Genomic DNA, 5,904 nt, shown 5'->3' with positions numbered 1-5,904 from the left:
TTTCTTTGAGGTCCAGTATCCTTTACTTACAGAACATATAGTAGGGTGGAAATTAGGTTTATCTCATGTGCTAGTTCAAACTGGTTTGTAGTGGTCATTATAGATGTCATGATTCATTATTAATGTCTGTCAAGGGTGCAGAGAAGAGAATGCTGCATACATTTGGTTGACATTTAATTATTGAGCTCATACTCTGTTGTGCTTTCTGATTCTTGTAGTTCACAGACTATAATTTTCTGAGAAGCAGAAAATCGATTATATAAATGTTAAAAGTTTCATGATTAGAGAAGTATGTAGTCCATGACTGGAAAAAAGAGAGGAAAGTTAACTAAAGTGATAACATTATGCCATTGTTATTATTATTTTCACTTTACTTTGTGAAGAATGTGAGACTTGGAAATTTGTTCAGCATCACACAATCAATGAGGTGAAGAATTAGAATTTTTGAGAAAAAATTATTTTTTATTTTTGATTTAATAACGATCAACAAGATTGTAAGGTAACAGGGGTACAGTTCAATACATTTCCCACCACCAGAGTCCTGTGTCCCATCCCCTCCATTGATAGCTTCCCGATTTTTTATCCCTCTTGGAATATAGCCCGAAACAGAACTAGAATTTTCTATGTCTAACTTCAAAATTGTATTCCTGTGTTGTTACTGTTATCACTGTTTATAACATGCCAGATATAAATAGTAGAACTAAGGTTAGCTTGTGTTTTGTTACAAGAGGTGATTTTTTTCACAAGAATTTCTCACGCTTTTTGAAATATTGAACTCAAAATCTACCCCCATGTGGCAGTGTTTACTTCACAGAAATTGGAATCCACTACATATCAAGCTTTTTCCTTTACCTAAAATCTGTTCATTAAACATATAAGAGAACACTATTGAATATACAATTCTAACACATTCTTCAATAATTTTCAAAATTGTTTTCACAAAGAGTTATATATCTAATGGAGTTCAACTGTTAGTGGCTTAATAATTATTTGGGAAGATTGAAAGGAGTGGGAGCTTAGTAAGTGTGGGCAAAAACATTAATTTACATTTTTAATATAATTTTATTTATAAAATGGAAATATTGAGAAGATTATAGGATAAGAGGGGTACACTACCACACAATTTACACCACTAGAACTCTGTATCCGTATCAGGAGGCCCTGATAGCTCTTCTATTCTTTAACCCTCTGGGAGTATGGACCCAAGGTCATTGTGGGATGCAGAGGGTGGAAGGTCTGGCTTCTGTAATTGCTTCTCCGCTGAACATGAGCATTGGCAGGTCGATCCATACTCCCAGCCTGTCTCTTTTTTTTCCAAGGGGGGCAGGGATCTGGGGAGGTGAGGCTCTAGGGCACATGTCTGCTTAGGGAAGTCAGGTTGGCATCATGATGTTATCTGGAACCTGGTGGCTGAAAATGAGTTAAGATAAAAAACAGAACAAATTGTTGACTAGTCATGAACCCAAAGGCAAGAATATTGCAGGTGAAAATTTGGTTGTCTCCATTTTGGAAAAAAAAAAAAAAAACATTAAGTCTATTTTTAGGTATATTCCATGGGGCCCATGACTTTAGTAGTTTTTGCCTGAGCCTGACTTCTAATATGCAGGTGGACTCAGGTTATTGTCTGGGGAGACGGTGTCATATTGGAAAAAGGTCTAGACAGCTGAGTCAGGGAAGAGAGTAGCGCCAAAATATGGGAAAAGTCTACAAATATTGTTAACTGTAAACCCCATCGATTTGATCTGGGGCCCATATTCAGCACAGGAGCCTGTGTAACTCTGCATCCCTGTAGGTCTGAGCTCAAGTTTTGTGGTCACAGTTGGGAACATTCCAGGCTGCTAATTTACATATTAGTAGAAGACTCAGGATACTCAAATGAAATCTTACATAAACCTCAAAAGCAAATATTTTCTTTATTTCACATTAAAGGTGTCAGATGAACTCCCTTGGTCATCGATTATAACTCTGACTACTAATAAGAATTACCTGGACCAATACAAACTACCAGTACCTGAGTTCTACCCTAGAACTAATTAAGTAAAAAAGCCTAATCAAGGAATTTATTGTGTGCATCTAGTTTGCATTTCAGAACTGCTGTGGATAAGTCACTTCTTATGTCAACCTTTTCATCCTCCCTGCTTTTGAACCTAAATGTCTTCTGTGGTTGTATCAGCATTATCAACATATATGAAATATAGAACAGATAACTTGTGTCATTAGTTTATAGAGAGTCACATCTGACTAATCTTATCTGTATTTGAAGAGGATTTTAGGGAGCCAGGCGGTGGCACAGTAGGTTAAGCACACATGGCATGAAACACAAGGACCGGCATCACGATCCCGGTTCGAGCCCCCGGCTCCCCGCCTGCAGGCGATTCACTTCACAGGTAGTGAAGCAGGTCTGCAGGTGTCTATCTTTCTCTCCCTATCTCTGTCTTCCCCTCTGATTTCTCTCTGTCCTATCCAACAACAATGACAGTAATGATAATAACAATAATGACAAAAAACAACAAGGGCAACAAAAGGGGAAAAAATAAATGAAGGTGATTTTAAATACAAGATTCTTTGTCTCCATCTTGGGCCAATTTGTTGCTATAGTGGAATGAAATTCTTGATTGTATGGGAGGAAGAAAGTACATTTTGTATGTGAAATAATATAAATAATGGTTTAGGGAATGGGCTGCTGCAGGTAAAATATGGCAACAGAATCTTTGAGATTCCTGTACTATAAGGTGGGACAGTTCTTACTCTTTCAAGTTTGTTTCCTATGACTGCACTGATGAATGGAGAGTGAAAGAAAGAACACTGGGATAGTAATTAGTCTGGTCTTTAAAAGACATAATTAACTTATCCCAATTTTTGATCCCTAAATTACCAGAAATGATACCTACCATATAAGAAGACAATATATTGAGATTCCCCATGACTTAACGAGGAGGGAGAGAGACCAACTGAGCCTAAACTCACACTTGTTCCCATCAAGTCACCAAACAAATGAGTGAAGCACCCTCCAAACCAGGCCAGCAGCTTGTTAAATACTATTAAGTAATCCTAGTTAACACCATGTGACACTGAAGAGTCATTTTGCTGAAACTGGACTTAATTCTTGTCTTTCAAAATAGTGAAATCTAGTTAGGTAGCACTATTGTTTTCACTTAACTAAGTTTTGTGATGGTTTGCTAACTACACCTGATAACCAGAGTTCTCCCCTAGATACAATCAGAAAATATGCCACCATAACAGATACAAAGTTTTTTTTTTTTAATTCTAGACCCTTATCCACACATTAACCTAGACTTGCTTTATTTTCCTCCCAAGTAAACTGCAAAAAAAAAACAAAAACATGCATTTAGGGAGAAATAATCTATAACACTTAATACAGTGTCATAGGTCAAAAATTAAATATGAATCAGGAAACATTGACTTTGTTCCTAGTTTTGACATTATACCCTGGTCAACTAATATATTTTCTTATTTTTTATTTTTGTAAAAGCAGGAAGTTTAGACAATATTATCTCTAAGTTCTTTCTTGTGTGTGTGTGACACCTCTAAAATGTCATGATGTGTACTATGGGTCAAATCATAGCTATCAGGGAGGAAAGATTACCTTCACAAAAATCACAACCCATCCGTCTACTATTGATGACCAGTGTCTCAGTATAAATTTTATAAATCAAAACCAGGCAAGAAGCTTTTTGTCTATATCACTGATAACTTCCTGAATATGCATGATTATTTTAAATGCAAAAAGTTAAAGAACAAAAATAATGTGATATCCATTCTTTCATCCCATAAAATTCTGTAGATGCTTTGTGCTCAGTGTGATTATGCCAGCAAAAGATGTTCTGTAGCAGGGGCTATTCTGGTAGAATGATAAATAGAGTGATGAAATTCATGACATGTAAGTTTGAATTTACAATTTGGCAACAAATCTCTCTGTGAGTCTTCAGAACTTGTCCATCTAGTGTTAGTGGCATGTTAGAAGCAGAAAGAAAACATTCTTTGTGTGAAAACTTGAAATATGTTCCACCCTAGCACTGTAAATATAGTCACATCCTCCCACTATAGTTAAGCTCTGTTGTCCTTTCTCTTAATGTTCTTTTCTGGTCTCCATTAATAGCAGAGGATCCAACCCACTGCTGCTAGCAACACATATTACATTGTGCTGAAAGCTGAACAGCAGAAACTTCATACAAATTAGAATAATTTCTTCAATTTCTTTATTTTTACAATTTAGGCATAACCTTGTATAGGTATTCACTATTCCTGGGAAGCAAAATCAAAGCCAAGCTTTTTAATGCCATAAGGTATCGTGGAAGAGCTGTTCCACCCTCCCCCCATACACCATCACCACCAAATTAAGCCAAAAGAACTCACAGCAAGAACACTTCTCATCTTTTCCTCCAAACACAAAAAGCAACAGTACAAAATGTAAACTGCATGGTGTTTGCTACCCTTGGGTGGAAGCTGCTTGAGAAATGCAGTGTTGCCATTTGTATTCAAGAGACTGTTTCTTCCCAGCTGCGAGATCCAAGCCACAGGACTTGCAAGAATGCTCGGGAAGCTTCCTGTGAATTTAGGTCACAAAGAATCTGTGGTGTGACTCTTAAATAGCAAACTCTACAGAGAAAGAGCTGAAAGAAACTTTTATTATGCTAGTGAAGACATTGCTATTTATGCATGGAGCATGTGTGCATGCCATGAGTATTTATGAGGATATGTTTAATCTGACTTTTAAAACAGTTGAGATGATTACTTTCAACATCTAACCTGGTAGAATATTAGGATGGTTCACTGGGCACTGGGTTACATACCTGTGATTGGCCAAGTTCAGTGAGGGAATTGTAGAAGTTGAGAAACAGCCTGTGTTTTTCTTATTAATGGTTAATCCACTGTCCCTGATAAGAGATTTCCAGTATTTACAAATAGAAAAGTGGTCACACAAGTTGAAAATCCTTCTAAATAGACTCCCTATTTTACTCAATATTGAGCAATTTTGGTGTGCCGAAAACTTTAACAGAAGTTGTTTTCTTTAAAACATTCAAGTTGATGTCTTCTAGTTCATTCAATCTCTTTTCAAAGGGCTGTGAAAAAAAAAAAAAAAAACACCAGTGATGCAACCTGGTGCAGAAGTGAAAGGTCTGATCTATTTTCACTTATACAAAAGTCAGAAAAACTATCACACTTGCCAGGACCCTTGAAATGATGAAAGCTTGTACTCAGCATCTCTTTCTTAACAATGGTTGCAGTGAAAAGCAAACTTGAGTTTATAGTTTATAGCCTTTAATTGGAACATCATAAATTTAGGTATATAAAATATAGCTGGCAATATAAACAAGAACTTAGGTTTTAGTAGAAGTCATTGGTTGACTGTTAGCTGTTTTTTCCCTTATCTATTTTTCCAAATTGTAGATGGGTTTCTAAGCAGTTTAGGATAAAGCAAATCCTTAAAGTAGATTAATTTTTCCTAATCCCACATATCTAAAAATGGAAGTTATGTAAATAGAATAATTTCTAGGTGTCAGGCTTAAAGAGATTATTGGTGAGAGTGTTTATGTGGAAAGAAAGCATTCCTTTTAGTATTTTACAATTTACATTGACATAAAATTGGTTTATAACATCATGTCAGTTTCAGGGGCACACTTGTATACTTCAGAACATGTATATATACTGCAATATGATGACTAGCAAAGGGATTCACTAATGGTATTGAGAATATGAGTGAAATGAGTGAAGGGATTTGTGTGTACTGACTTTGTGAGGATACCCTTAAGCTGTGTTATTTGATTAAAATGTAAACTGTATCACTCTCCTTCCAGCTCTGGAGCTAGCCAACTAAGTAAGAAATTTCTTTTCTTTTTCTTTGCATTGTTTGTGTCTGAGGTAAGTACAATTCTACTGTTC

At 36.1% G+C, this 5,904-nt stretch overlaps 1 long non-coding RNA gene across 1 annotated transcript; it reads right to left on the bottom strand.

The window, feature by feature from the left end:
• Positions 1–930: 930 nt before the first annotated feature.
• LOC132533343 (uncharacterized) lies at positions 931–4,563 on the bottom strand. The gene is made up of 2 exons (XR_009545218.1): positions 4,378–4,563; positions 931–1,410 (listed from the first exon to the last, which is right to left on the bottom strand). It is a non-coding gene; the product is annotated as an uncharacterized LOC132533343 (long non-coding RNA).
• Positions 4,564–5,904: the final 1,341 nt, after the last annotated feature.

Source organism: Erinaceus europaeus, chromosome 16 (genome assembly GCF_950295315.1).
Source record: "Erinaceus europaeus chromosome 16, mEriEur2.1, whole genome shotgun sequence".
In the NCBI taxonomy this organism is placed as follows: domain Eukaryota; kingdom Metazoa; phylum Chordata; class Mammalia; order Eulipotyphla; family Erinaceidae; genus Erinaceus; species Erinaceus europaeus.
The sequence above is the reverse complement of the archived record's forward strand: the minus strand, read 5'-3'. Positions and strand labels throughout refer to the sequence as shown.